The sequence below is a fragment of the Tinamus guttatus genome, unplaced genomic scaffold (assembly GCF_059628265.1).
Source record: "Tinamus guttatus ecotype Peru unplaced genomic scaffold, ASM5962826v1 Tinamus_guttatus_pri_ptg000338l, whole genome shotgun sequence".
Taxonomy (NCBI): domain Eukaryota; kingdom Metazoa; phylum Chordata; class Aves; order Tinamiformes; family Tinamidae; genus Tinamus; species Tinamus guttatus.
Window position 1 is genome coordinate 97,492 of NW_028288872.1, and position 13,850 is coordinate 111,341.

Consider the following 13,850-nt stretch of genomic DNA (forward strand, 5'->3'; position numbering starts at 1 on the left):
GCTAGCACCATAAAAGACAGTGGTAGGGACTCTCTCAACACGCTATCGCATCAGGGCTCCCTGTTGTTATGAGAAATCCCAGAAGAGAATGCACCCAAGGACATGTTTTTGCTGTTGTCGCCGGAAAATACAGACAAAACAGCAGCTATTCCTGGGACATCATGAGAGAATATGGACGAAAACAGCAAAGACTGGTTGAAGACGAAGATAAGGACCACCGTATCTTCAAAGAACTGTCTGGAACTGGGCAGCAGGACCAAAACAGGGCCTCTGAGCCAGAATGGGGCCATATATGGAAGTGAGTTCCGGGTCGTCATCAAGTGGACACAGCGAGATGACTACCAGGGGTTCTCAAAAGACCACCAGAGACCACCAAAGGGACAAAGGGTGCATGCGTGTGAGGGTGGGGTATATTATAATTAGTTCTGGGAAATTGAATGAATATGTATGATCAATCCAAGAATTTAATGCATATGTAGATAATTTGGAAATAAAAGCTTTAGCAAACACACCTTAGGGTGTGCACGATAGGTGGAGCTATCCCCCGTGCACCCAGCGCTGCAATAAAGTGAATGCCTGCTTCTTAATACTAAATTGGTGTTAAGAGTTTTATTCCCGGTTTTCAGTGACACTGTCACTCTATTTTTTTTCCAGTTCTTTCCCCTTTACTCTTCCAACTATGGGTCCTCTCCATCCCTTCTAGCTTTTCTTTTATTTTTTTCCAAAATTAAAAGAAACTTCTCATCTCCCCTTAACACCCACTTCTCCCTTCCATCCAGGCCTGACATATTGTGCCTCTCATTTCTTTTTAAGCCTTCACTTCATTTTCAAGCCAGTTGCTAGCTTTGTTTCTAAAGCAGAATCTTTTCTCCATTTATGCTTCCAAGGTTCTTTTTTTTAAAGTATTATTATTTCAGCAGAAATGTCAAAATTTTGCACTTTAAAATAATGCAATAGAGGAAGCTGCACAGTTCTCTGTGCTGAATGGGGGAAAAGACTATGAGAGACTAACACTGATGAGGGATTCAGAAAAGGGCAGGACTTTGATTCTTTTATCCCAGTTTTAACAAAAAAGATGTAATGGACAAGCTCTGGAACACCATACAGCCGGAACAGCAAATGGGGCATTACTGCTGTACACACAGAAACATTTAGGGGCAAAAAGGGTGCAGTTACCTACTCTTTCACTCAAAGCAGCCTCAGGGCATGTTTATATTGTGCTGGTAGTAACGACATCCAGCACAACCTAGATTTCTGAGGCCTTGGCTATCCACACAACAAATGCCCTAGTACGTGGCAAGACCTAACTTGATTAGGAGGTCAGCTAGAATGATGGAATAAGGTGATGCAAACTCAAGCTATCTGGAAGAACGTGCTCCATAAACCTCCTGGTTGCAATGATTCAGGAGCTAAGAGACATCATCTTAAACTATCTCACAGTTGTACCTCATCAGACTTTATTTCAGTGACGAGCCAGCTTCACTGACAACAGAGGTCAACAACTGATTGTGTAGGTGCCAAAGACGGCATGGAGCAAGCCAGAAGAGCTGGGAGACACACTGTCTTCAGAGACATTTGTGAGAGACAAGTGCCTCACACAGAAGCAAGAGAGTGATGATCAATTGTGTGTGTTTCAGTGGCAGTGTCTCCTGGCTCCTGTTGGGCAACTACCTGTAAATGTAACCTCTAATTTTGGAAACAAAATGCCTTACACTTGGGAGAAATATATATATATATATATATATTTATATATATATATATATAAACATGCTGCTATTTAATGGTTGCTGATTCCATGGTTTAATTCATTATTGAAGTTTCACCTTACTCTGAAACAATTAAAAGTGCTCATGTGATCAGTTACCAAGTCTCAGTTGGGAGGTAACAATTTATGGCTCAGAAGCTGGAGGTAACAACAACTTCTCAAAGTGCTTTTCAATTGTGACTCCCCTCAGTTCTCATAAAGGTAGTGATACAAATAAATATATTTAGGAGCAAAGAAGTTCAGAAAGAGTGACAGAACTCAGCAAGAAGCACAGGACAATGGCACGAGTTCATATACCAAAAGATATACACGATAAGAGCATGAAATGAATGTGCAAGTTCTCACTGAAGAAAAGGACTGACCTCTGAGGTTAACCTCAGAGCTCTAAGTCTCCCTCTCCATTTGAGGAAGTACAATATGAAGCCAACACTTCTGCAAACTGCCCATGACTAGAAACCTGCACGAGGTGCTGAAGAGAGATGCCCCAGGAAGACCAAAAACAGTGAGAAGGAGGTGAGTAACTAACAAGCTCCCTAAGATGAAAACATGCCGCCTGCATCCTGTTACACCTCAGCAGAGTGTTAAACATGCTTCAAGACAGCACCAAGAACCTTACCCAGTCGTTCCTGGGCGCTGCACTCCCACTGGGAACATTGGAATCATAGAATGCTTAAGGTTGGAAGGGACCTCTAGAGGTCATCTAGTCCAACTCCCCCGCACATGCAGGGTCACCTAGAGCACGTGGCACAGGACTGCATCCAAGCGGGTTTCGAAGATCTCCAGAGAAGGAGACTCCACAACCTCTCTGGGCAGCCTGTTCCAGTGCTCTGTCACCCTCACTGTCAAGAATTTTTTCCTTAAGTTCCTGCGGAACTTTTGATGCTTCAGTTTGTGGCCATTACCTCTAGTTCTGTCACTGGCCACCAGTGAAGAGAGGCCAGCCCCATCCTCCTCACTGCCTCCCTTGAGGTACTTGTAGACACTGATTAGATCCCCTCTCAGCCTTCTCTTCTCCAGGCTGAACAGGCCCAGCTCCCTCAGTCTCTCCTCATAGGGCAGATGTTCCGGACCCCTGATCATCCTCGTAGCCCTGCACTGGACTCTCTCCAGTAGATCCACATCCCTCTTGTACTGTGGGGCCCAGAACTGGACACAATACTCCAGATGCGGCCTCACCAGGGCTGAGTAGAGGGGCAGGATCACCTTCCTCGACCTGCTGGAGACGCTCTTCTTAATGCACCCCAGGATCCCATTGGCCTCCTTGGCCACGAGGGCACACTGCTGCCTCATGTTCAACGTGTCGTCCACCATGACGCCCAGGTCTTTCTGCAGAGGTGCCCTCCAGAAGGTCAGTCCCCAGCCTGTACTGGTGTCTGGGGTTATTTCTCCCCAGGTGCAGGACCTTGCACTTGGCCTTGTTGAATTTCATGAGGTTTTTCACCGCCCAGTTGTCCAGTCTGTCCAGGTCCCTCTGGATGGAAGCGCAGCCCTCTGGGGTATCAGCTACTCCTCCCGGTTTGGTATCATCAGCAAACTTGCTGAGGGAGCACTCTGTGCCTTCATGCAGGTCATTGATGAATAAATTGAACAGGGCTGGACCAAGGACTGACCCCTGGGGGACACCACTAGCTACAGTCCTCCAACTAGACTCTGCACCGCTGATCACCACCCTCTGAGCTCTGCCATCCAGCCAGTTCCTAATCCACCTCACTGTGCACTCATCTATCCCACACTTCCGGAGCTTGCCCAGGAGGATGTTGTGAGGGACGGTGTCAAAAGCCTTGGTGAAGTCGAGATAGACGACATCCACTGCTCTCCCCTCATCTATCCAGTTGGTCCTTCCATCATAGAAGGCTATCGGGTTAGTCAAGCAAGATTTCCCCTTGGTGAATCCATGCAGACTACTCTTGAGCACCTTCTTGTCCTCCATGTGCCCGGAGACAACGGCCAGTATGAGCTGTTCCATCACTTTTCCGGGGACGGAGGTGAGGCTCACTGGCCTGTAGTTGCCTGGGTCCTCCTTCTTGCCTTTTTTGAAGACTGGCGTGACATTGGCCTTCTTCCAGTCTTCCGGCACCTCCACCGTTCTCCAGGATCTTTCAAAGATGATGGAGAGTGGCTTAGCTATGACCTCTGCCAGCTCCCGCAGCACTCTGGGGTGCATCCCATCAGGGCCCATGGATTTGTGGGTATTGAGTTTCCTTAGGTGCTCTCTGACCCAATCTTCCTCTACCCAGGGCGAGTCTTCCTCTCTCCAGGCTTCTTCTCTTGTCCCTAGGGCCTGGGGCTCTAAAGGGCTGCCCTTGGTAAACACCGAAGCAAAGAAGGCATTCAGCAACTCTGCTTTTTTTGTGTTATTCCTAACCAGGGTGCCCATCCCGTTCACCAGCGGACTCACGTTTTCCCTGATCTTCCTTTTGCTGTTAATATATTTGAAGAAGTTTTTCTTGTTATTTTTAACATCCCTTGCCAGATTGCGTTCCAGATGTGCCTTAGCTTTCCTTGTCGCATCTCTGCATTCCCTAACTACGTTGCTGTATTTCTCCCAGGGGGCCTGTCCTTTTTTCCCCACATTCTGTATACCTCCGCCTTCTGCTTGAGCATTGCCACAAGCTCCCTGCTCATCCACGCAGGTCTCCTGCCCCCTCTGCCTGACTTCTTACACACAGGGATGTACTATTGCTGGGCATGGAGGAAGTGCCGCTTGAAAACTAACCAGCTCTCTTGGGCCCCCCTTCCTTCTAGAGCTCTAGCCCATGGGATTCTTCTGAGGAGGTCTCTGAAGAGGCTAAAGTTGGCCCTCCTGAAGTCCATTGTTGCAAGGCTACTTACAGCCCTGCCACCTCCTCGTTGGATCCTGAACTCCACCAACTCATGGTCACTGCAGCCGAGGCTACCCCCCCACCTTCACATCTCCTACAAGGCCCTCTCTATTTGATAGCACGAGGTCCAGTAGCCCACCTCTCCTCGTTGGCTCCTCCACAACCTGCGTCAAAAAGTTATTGTTGACACTCTGCAGGAACCTCCAGGACTGTTTGTGCCTGGCTGTGTTGTCCTTCCAGTTCATGTCAGGGTAGTTGAAGTCCCCCATGAGAACCAGGGCCTGTGACTTAGAGGCAATATCCAGCTGACTATAGAAGGCTTCATCAACCAGCTCGTCCTGGTCAGGTGGCCTGTAGCAGACACCCACCACAGTGTCTCCCACATTAGTCTGCCCTCTTATCCTTACCCACAAGCTCTCAACTCGCTCATCATCCACCCCCAGGTTGAGCTCCATGCATTCCAGTTGCTCTCTCACATAAAGAGCAAGTCCACCACCTCGCCTTCCCAGCCTGTCCTTCCTAAAGAGCACATAGCTTAGAATAAGCTCCAGCAGGGTGGAGGCAAGCAAAAGGGGGAGCAGGATTCCAGGCTCCAGTGCTGCGCTGTTGATCCTGCTTAGCCATAAAGCAATGTAAATCAAGCATGTTATCCTACCTAATTGCATGTTCATATAGGACTTAATTGGTAATCCTGCAACTCAGCTCCTCAACCTTCATGTTGCATTGAGTTCCTGTCAGAGACTATTGAGCTTTATACAACAACAAATATTTAGGTCTGTTGTTCTAATTCATTAACATAATGGGCAATACAATGAGCAGTTATGCTAATAAACACTAATAAGAGGTACTAGCAACACTTATTCCCGGCAAGGCTGGGGCTGCACTGAGTGTTTGCACAGTGGCAACAGGGGGGACAGCCTGGCCACATCCTCTCCCAGGAGCTAGACAGGGCCTCTCCAGGAGGATGCTGTGCCCTGCCATGCACGGCTTCCCAAAATGCTGGACAGTGCTAAAGCACAGGCCTGAACTGTGACAGTTCCTTGGATACGCAACCATTCCATGACTGTCAGATGTATGACAAGTCCTGCAAAATTCCTCTGTCCTTCCCTTCCATACCTGCCAACTGAAGGTGATGACACCCCATTAATTTTCATCAGAATGATGAAGCAACACCAGGACATCCTAAGTGTACAATGGGCTTTTCTCCAGTTAAAGTATTTCTGAAAAAAAATACAGAAGATTAAAAAAAATAATCTCCGCTATTTGCTCCCCTCTGCGCTAAGCTCCTAGCAAGAGGCTCTCTGGCTGTTCTACAGAAAAAATATAACTGCGCTTCTGATATTTTTTTCATGGAATTTCATAGCCAAACATATGAGCGGAACTGCCACTACTCATGAGTCACATGTACTGGAGATAAATATCTGAGACTGTCAACACAGTGGCCATTTCATGTCTTTGCAGATAGTAACTCCTGTTGTGGGTAAAGACATTGCCTGTAAGAATGGGTAACTTGCTGAGAAGGGCTCCACACCAGCCGGATACCTTTGAGAACACAGGCACGCACATTGCTTCGTTACGTTTAAACAATGTTCTAAAAGAGTTCTGGTCTTAGACTATCCAGTATTTGTAAAATTTGTTACTTTTTGGAGTGTGTGATCTAACCAGATGAGATGGACACACTGCAGGCAGCACAGACCTATAGCATCTTACTTTGTTCTGTGTCACATCAAAATAACCACTTTGACTTAACAGAGTCACATGCCAGGGAAGCAGGGCATCATCTATCTTTTAACTTGATTGCTAAAAACCTTGTCCCATTTACAGGACAATTTCTTCCCCCCCTGCTTTGTTTCTCTATGAATGGAGCCCCTTCATTTACTCAGGTTCTCAGTGATGGGCACTGCATGAGCAAAGAAATCTACATCTTCAAAAATGCATGATTTTCAAAATTTATTGCCAGACTTTATTACAATAGAAACATATTTTTTTCTAACTGAAGTTTACATTGTCATGATGACACTAATTCAGTTATTCCTCACATTTCACCTATCATAATTTAATCTTCTTGTAAAAGAAGAGTCACTTGTTTCCTCAGCATGGGCAGAGCTGACTAGAGGAGGAGGACAGGAATCTGCCATTCTAACAGCATCTTCTTACAGTTAAGGGTAAGGACAGTTTAAAATAAAATACAACATAATAAAACCATGTGGAGCAAATATTCAGTATTCCAAAGGCTCAATGAGAAAGCATCACGCTAAAAGTCACCTGACAGTTTAACTTCATATCCTGAAAAGTTGGATAGTTCTTTGGCACAATTTAGATTAAAAAAAAAAAAAATCTATGCAGGAGGCCAGATATCTCCAACACATGTGACTCATGAGTAGTGACAGTTCCGCTCATATGTTTGGCTATGAAATTCCCTCACTGAGTAACAAAATATTACAAGTTATATTTTTCCATAGACTAGCTAATGAACTTCTTGCTAGGAACTTCCCTCGGGGGAAAAACTGTGGAAGTTTTTTTCTTTTTTCTTTTCTTTCCCCTCTTACAAGGATCAAGCAAGACATTCAGAGGAGATAGGGAAGATTATCTCATTAGCTCAACCTTAACTTATCCAGACCTTAAGCCTCACTTCCAAGCTAGTCACTTAAACCAACACTATAATCTACAGAGAGTGATACACATCTCATCATATCCTAAAAGCCTAGAAACGTCAGCAACTCTAAATTTCTAACTTTAAGATGCCTAAAGAGACTCTACTCTCTTACTATCTTGTAGGAAGCAACCTCTTCAGGGTAGGAGGTACCTGTTCTTGTAATTTGCACAACACTAAGCACACTATTTGCATTAACCCCCCCCCCCCCACACACACACACACAAATGAAAACAAAAACCCCAACAGTCACTATCAAACCACATCAGCACAGGCCTGGAAATTCATCACTTGGAAACTATTGCACTCTTTACATTCACAAAATCTGTTCATCTTCCTCACCTGGACTGTGATGCACAGCAGGCAGAGAGCAGCGAGAGCACCTTCACTGGAGGGGCTGTTTTTCCAGCTCTGACACTATTTTTTTTGTTGACCTGCTGCAGAAGCAGGCCCATGGTTCAAGGAGAGAACTTATTTTGATTAATGGGAGATGATGATGGGGAAAGACAGAGTCATTTGCAACCTGGGAATTCTGAGGGGTACCTCTTCCTCAGGATCAATATTGTTGGTGCCACAAATATCTGCCATCCAACCCTCTCTTCACCAAAAGCACACATCACTTTTCTTCCTTTTAGGGCTCCTTCCTTCTCATTCCAGAAGTCATTAAAAAACTTAGTCCTTCCCATAAGCAAATTCCTAAAGGAGTTTGGTCCTGGGAAAGGTGGAATAGGGAGATAACTGGATTGTTTTAGAGAGAAAAAATATTTTCTGATTTTTCCATCACAGCCCTCCCTCTTCCATTTGCAAAACAGACATAGTACGCTAAAAAAAAATAATATTATTCTCCAAAAAGGAAAAAGGTGAGGACAGGACTCATTGACAACTTTGAACTCCATCCTTAACAATGTCACTTTCCATTTATCTACAGCTTGACTGCGAAAGATGCATTGGCGGCAGCTCACTTAATTATTTTAGAACTAGTACTGCTGCTGCCCTGAGCCAATTTGCCATTAAACAGCAGAGACTTGGAGCCTTTCCACCTGTACAGTCTAATATCTAGAGGGAGAAGAGATTGGTTTCTGTGTGATGAAAAGTTGATTCTCACCAGCAAAGATTAGAAATCTTAACAGATCTGCAGTCTTCTGACGTGTATGTTAGTGGCATTTGACAATATTCAAAGTGCAATTCATGGCACAGAAAAGGAAAGGTAAGCCCAACTAAAAGGTGCTAACTGTTAAAACAGTGTTGCTTATTTACAAAAGGTGAACCTCTGAGTTACTCCCCAGGACAGGCGGTAGTTAGAAACAAATGTTTTTAGACAGTTGCATGATAGACACATAAAAATAGCTTAAACCTTCAGATGGGATTTATCAGCTATAATTATAAATGAACCGGGTTAAGATTTATGGTGTGCAGTATGCTGGACTGTTATTAAGGCCTGCTACTCTCCCCTCGCTGCCTCAAAAAGCAGAACAAAACAAAAAACAGAACCAGACAGTTATGTTTCCAGAAAGTAAGTGCATTCATTAAGGATCTATAAGTCTTCAGAATTTCTGAAGTCCAGCAGTGGCAAAACTTTTAGGTGCCTCATGCCAAATTTACTTAATAAAACACTGTGTAGTGCAGACCAGCTGGTGTCAGCCCAGATCTCCATCAGTGCCAGACCCAGCACCAATACCAACAGTTCTCCATCACTGCTTTGGTCTGACCTTCTACATAGCACAGGCCACAGAATTTCCTCATTACCTCTTTATTAAGCACAATGGCTTTTTAAATTGAAATTTATCTTAAGAGTCCTCCATCTTTTTATATTTTTTTAAGAAGCTAATACATAGAAAATATGTCATTTCCTTTTCAACAGCCAGTTATCCTCACTATTGGGAGGGGGGAACTCCATTTGTCTGATTTCTGATGTTAATTTCTGCCCTTTGTTTCTTGCTATGTTTTCTCCCTCAGCTTCAAGTCTTTTATTACTTGGTAATTCCTTCCTTCTGAGGGTTGACCATGTGGTCACGAGCTATCAATTCGCTACGATATGTTTCAAGTCATGGCTAAGTTGTGTGGGAACCTTCAGCTCAGACTTTCCATATGATGACTGCTGTGCAAAGCAGCCAGCTCACCATGCTGTCAATGTCTCAACAGGATGGCAGCGACTTGTTCAGCGGCAAAACAATGCTTGTGAACGTGTAACTGCACTCAATCCCTTCCCTCTGTCTCCGTTTCCCCTCCCACTCCTCAGATGTTGGTGCTTTTGGACATGTTGTTCTCCACTTTCCTCTTAAAATGGACCTCCCTACCACTATCTTCTCCTCCTCCTTCCCGTGACTCCCTGACTCCTCGCTGCTCCCCAAACCTGTTCTCCTTGCAACACTACCTCCTCAGCTTGCACTAGTGGGGCTGCTAATCCTGTTTCCTTGAGGAGGTTGTGCTATTAAGGATAGCAAAGCTTATGAACTTGGATTCTGCGATTTACTTTTAATGTCAGAGAGCTACATTTCAACATCAGGAACCGACAATTCAGACTGCAAGCTCTTTGGGACAGGGTCTTTACTCTGTAAAGTAACACAGTAACAACATCTTCCCACTGAAGAGTTCTTATGACTTCTTGGGGTCCAGTAACAATTACAATAAGTGATTTAAGTGAGGACCCATGTAAGTAATTAGGCAGCTGTCCCTCCCCCTCATCTATCTGGGACCTCTCTCCACATTATCTCTGTAGCCTCTGATTATCAAAATTGCCAGATCATTCCTGACTCTGTGAACCTGGATTAATCCAAACTGTCTCTTCCTCGGTTTCTCATGGGATGAACAATTATAACAGGTCCTACTCCAAGGCTATAAAGACCAAAGTCAGCATGTTTCTATCATGTTTTTGGATTCTTCAATAAAACCATTCAATATAAAAGCAGATGGTGCATTATTACAGAATCAGAATACTATACCTCATAAGAGATGCTCCAGTCCCTTCATCAGCTTGTAGTCCTTTGCTGGACTCACTCCGGTAGTGCAGATCTCTCTTATGCTTGGACTTTTTGGTCCCAGGGCATGTTGCTGGCTCATGGTTAGTTTTTTATCCACCAGGACTCCCAGGTCCTTCCCTACAAGGTTGCCTTTCGGCACATCAGCCCCCAACCTGCTCTGCACTTGCTTTTATTGAGCTTCGTGACAGCCCCATCTGCCCATCTCTCCAGGTGTATCTGATACATCTGCCACTCCTCCCAGTTCTGTATCATCAGCAAACTTGCCAAAGCGCACTCTATCCCTTCACCAGGGGCTAAATTTTGAGCTTTTTTTTTTTATGAAAAAAGACTATTTTCTGTTAAGTACAGCCTATGATTATCTATACACCACTATGTGCTCCTATGAAAATGGTGGCAATGATTGCTTTGTCTGGTAATGCAAGTCTCCCAGTTATTAGGTAGAAATAACAAATAACTTTTCTTTTTCGGTCTTCATTTGTCTCAGAAATGAAGAATGTCTCTCCCACAATGGAGAATAACTCCCCAAGCTAGGCCAAACTGCTTGTGTTTCTGATGCAAAAGACCCACAACCCTGCCCTTCATCAGGATTAACTGCCACACCATCAGCCATGTGCAGTGACACAGAGCTTGACTCTCCTGCAGCAGCTTCAGTCTTTCCAGTGACAGGAATTTCCTCACACTTGCACTGCTGGATGGGAAAAACCATTGGCAGACTATGCAAAGAAAATACCTTCCCACAGATGCTCCCTAGTACTTTTATTCAAATCAAGTCATATGATTTTTGATCAGAATATCACAGTGTTTTTGCATTGCCCTAGAAACCAGATCCTGGTCTATATTTGCTGAAGATGATTCATTAGATGCCCAGCAATAAGCTGCAATAGATCCCATTTCCAGTTGGGCAACAACTGGTTCTTCAGAAACATTTATGACTATACCCACTGCACATCAGCCACATGAGCTTTCAGACTGGCTCCCAGCCCTGCCCACTGGGTTCCTCAACACAGAGTAGCTTCATGAAGCGGCTCATGAAGGTGCATGCGGCACTGGCTGCTGCAAGCCCCTTGCCAGCTCTATCACAACACATCTGTTTTCTGAGACACAGCTCCACAAAGAAAGGCAGAGATGCAAAAATAGCCCAGCAGCCCCTCCTAAGCCCAGTGTTTGGGTATTTCAACAACCTTCCTACCAATCCTGGAGCACCAGCAACCAGTGACCAATCCCAGAAAAGGGCACTCCCCAATTTTCTACAGGTGTCCTCTATATCCCCTACAGCTCTGTACCTTTACCAGGTGATCCTTATTAACCTTTCCTATATATTCCCATAATGGTTGGCCTTAGAAAGTCCTTTATCTATTAAGCAATTTGACTATTGTTTTCATTTTTAGCTATATCAACCTTTTTTTCTATATATTTCCATACAACTTTAATTCTAGATTTCCTAATTTTCTGTTGCAGTTGGTCTACTATGGAAGCTTGAGTAGCAGCTTTTCCTTGTTCTATTCTGTCATGGGCAGTTGCCTGTGTGTGCAGAAACAGCTTGACTTCCTGTAGTTTTTGCTGTAGCTCTTGCCCAGTCCTTTGTTTGCTCTCCCTTTTATATTGTTCTCTCTGTCTATGATCCATCATCTTGACATTTAACTGACATCTGAGGAAAACCACCTTTTCTTCCAGCTGCCTCTTTTTCTTCTATAGTTTTTCCAAGTTCCCACACATCAAAGTCAAATCTTGATGCAAACCTTCATTTGATTTTTCTAGATGCCTTGAGTTTTTCCTGCTCTGCCTATTGCCAGTGGGAAAGTTCAAAGACCTTTGTTCTAAGTCTGCTAACTTCACTGCCCTTTCTAGAACATGTACCTTCCATTTCGTCCTGAAAATTAAACTGGGATTCTCTTACTTCTCATACGCCCTCAGTTTCTTCATAGCTTGGTCCAGAAGATTCTTGGACATGTTGCATTCTTTCTGCAGTTCAAAGTTTCTTACCATTTCCTGTTCCAGCTGGGTTTCTGTTGGTTGTGTACATTCTGCCAGTGTCTTCAATGATTTTCTTTTGCTCTTCCACTGCTCATTTTGGTGTTCTTCTGAAAGTAAGTGTTCTGAATCTAGACCTTGGATTCTAACTTGCTGTTGGGCTCTGCCTTCCAGTCTGGCATTTTCAAGCTCAAGTCATCCCACTTGTTCTTCCAGTTGTTTTAGATTAACAGTTTCCAAAGAGGCTTCCAGCAGGTCATGCAGTTTCTGTGAAGAAATTATGGCTTCTCTTTGCTTATTTTCCAGGGTCATCTTCAAATCCTGAACATAATGTTCAGATTGTATATGCTGTTGTTCTGACTCCTGTAACTTGGCTTTAACTCTGTTCAGTTCCTCTTGTGACCTCAGTTTGTCATCTTTCAGTTCACTGCAGTAAAGCTTTGCAGCTTCAAGTGAACTTCCTAGAATCAAATGCCTTTCAAGAGCAGTAGCGACCACCTCCTGCAGCTGTCCAACCATAGCCTGTCTACCATACTGAGAATATGTTTGTGTTTTGGCATCCTTGCATCCTTTAAGCTTTCCTCTCTTGTTTACAGACACCTGAATTTTCACTGCTGCTTCTGGACTCAGGAATTCAGGCAAGGAATGCAGGCTCTTGTAAACCCACAGATCCTCCTCCTGGTCCACTGCAGCTGCCAATGTAACTTCTCTCCCACCAGCAAGGTCATCTGCAGCATGCAGGACTTGAGGATGTTCTGTAGCCTCCTTGCTCTCCCTTTCAGGTGATTCTTCCTTAGCAGCTGTATTGTACTATCTGTACTCTACCTGCCCCCACCCACCCACCGCAAAGATGATGCCCTTAAGGCGAGCAATGTTTCCTTTTGATACCAAAGAGGGCGGATGCCATTATGGGATCAATCCGCAGAGTAATAGTAAAACCACATTAGCTTGTATAGGGAAAGGATGCATGTGTTCTAGAACAACTTGTAAATATGTGCTAAGTAATTAAAGTTATAACCAGACTGTGTTCAATGACTCTAATACGTGTGCTCACAATGTAATTATTATTAGAGTCTGTGATTTTGTGTATGTTACCCATGTTTAATGAGAATCTGTGTGTGTGTCGCCATAATAGCAGCTTGCTACTGCATGAGGCAAGTGAGACACTACCCTGATGACCAGCTGAATAGTCTAAGCGCCTCCTACCATAGTCAAGGGCAAGACTGGGTTAGCCTCTGTGTTTGCCACCAAGAAGAACCTCGAGCTCCGCTGTTGGCTGCAACCCATTAGGCGTTGAGCAGTGGGGACGCATGCCATGCCAGGCCTTGATGTGAGTGATGGCCACCTCTCTCTCTGAGGGCCATCTAGGAGGCAAATGTAGGCTGAGTGGCCTGCTGTTGGCATGAGTGACAGCAAGCGTAATTAACTTGTGACTAAGTACACAGAACTTGCCTGAAAATTGCTTATGCTAATTCTGCTAACTCACATGTAGGCCCGCTGGACTGCTTACGCCACCCTGCAACCCTGCACAGTAGGGTGACTTACCATTTTACAGACCAGGTTCAAAAAAAAAAAAAAAAAAAAACCACACACACAAAGAGAGGGAGAGATTGAGAGAGATGCAAGAACGTCATTGCTCCAAGGCATTGGCTCCGGGG

The 13,850-nt window shown here is 44.6% G+C and overlaps 1 pseudogene; it reads right to left on the reverse strand.

The window, feature by feature from the left end:
* Nucleotides 1-11,577: 11,577 nt before the first annotated feature.
* LOC148593736 (ankyrin repeat domain-containing protein 26-like) lies at nt 11,578-12,759 on the reverse strand (annotated as a pseudogene).
* Nucleotides 12,760-13,850: the final 1,091 nt, after the last annotated feature.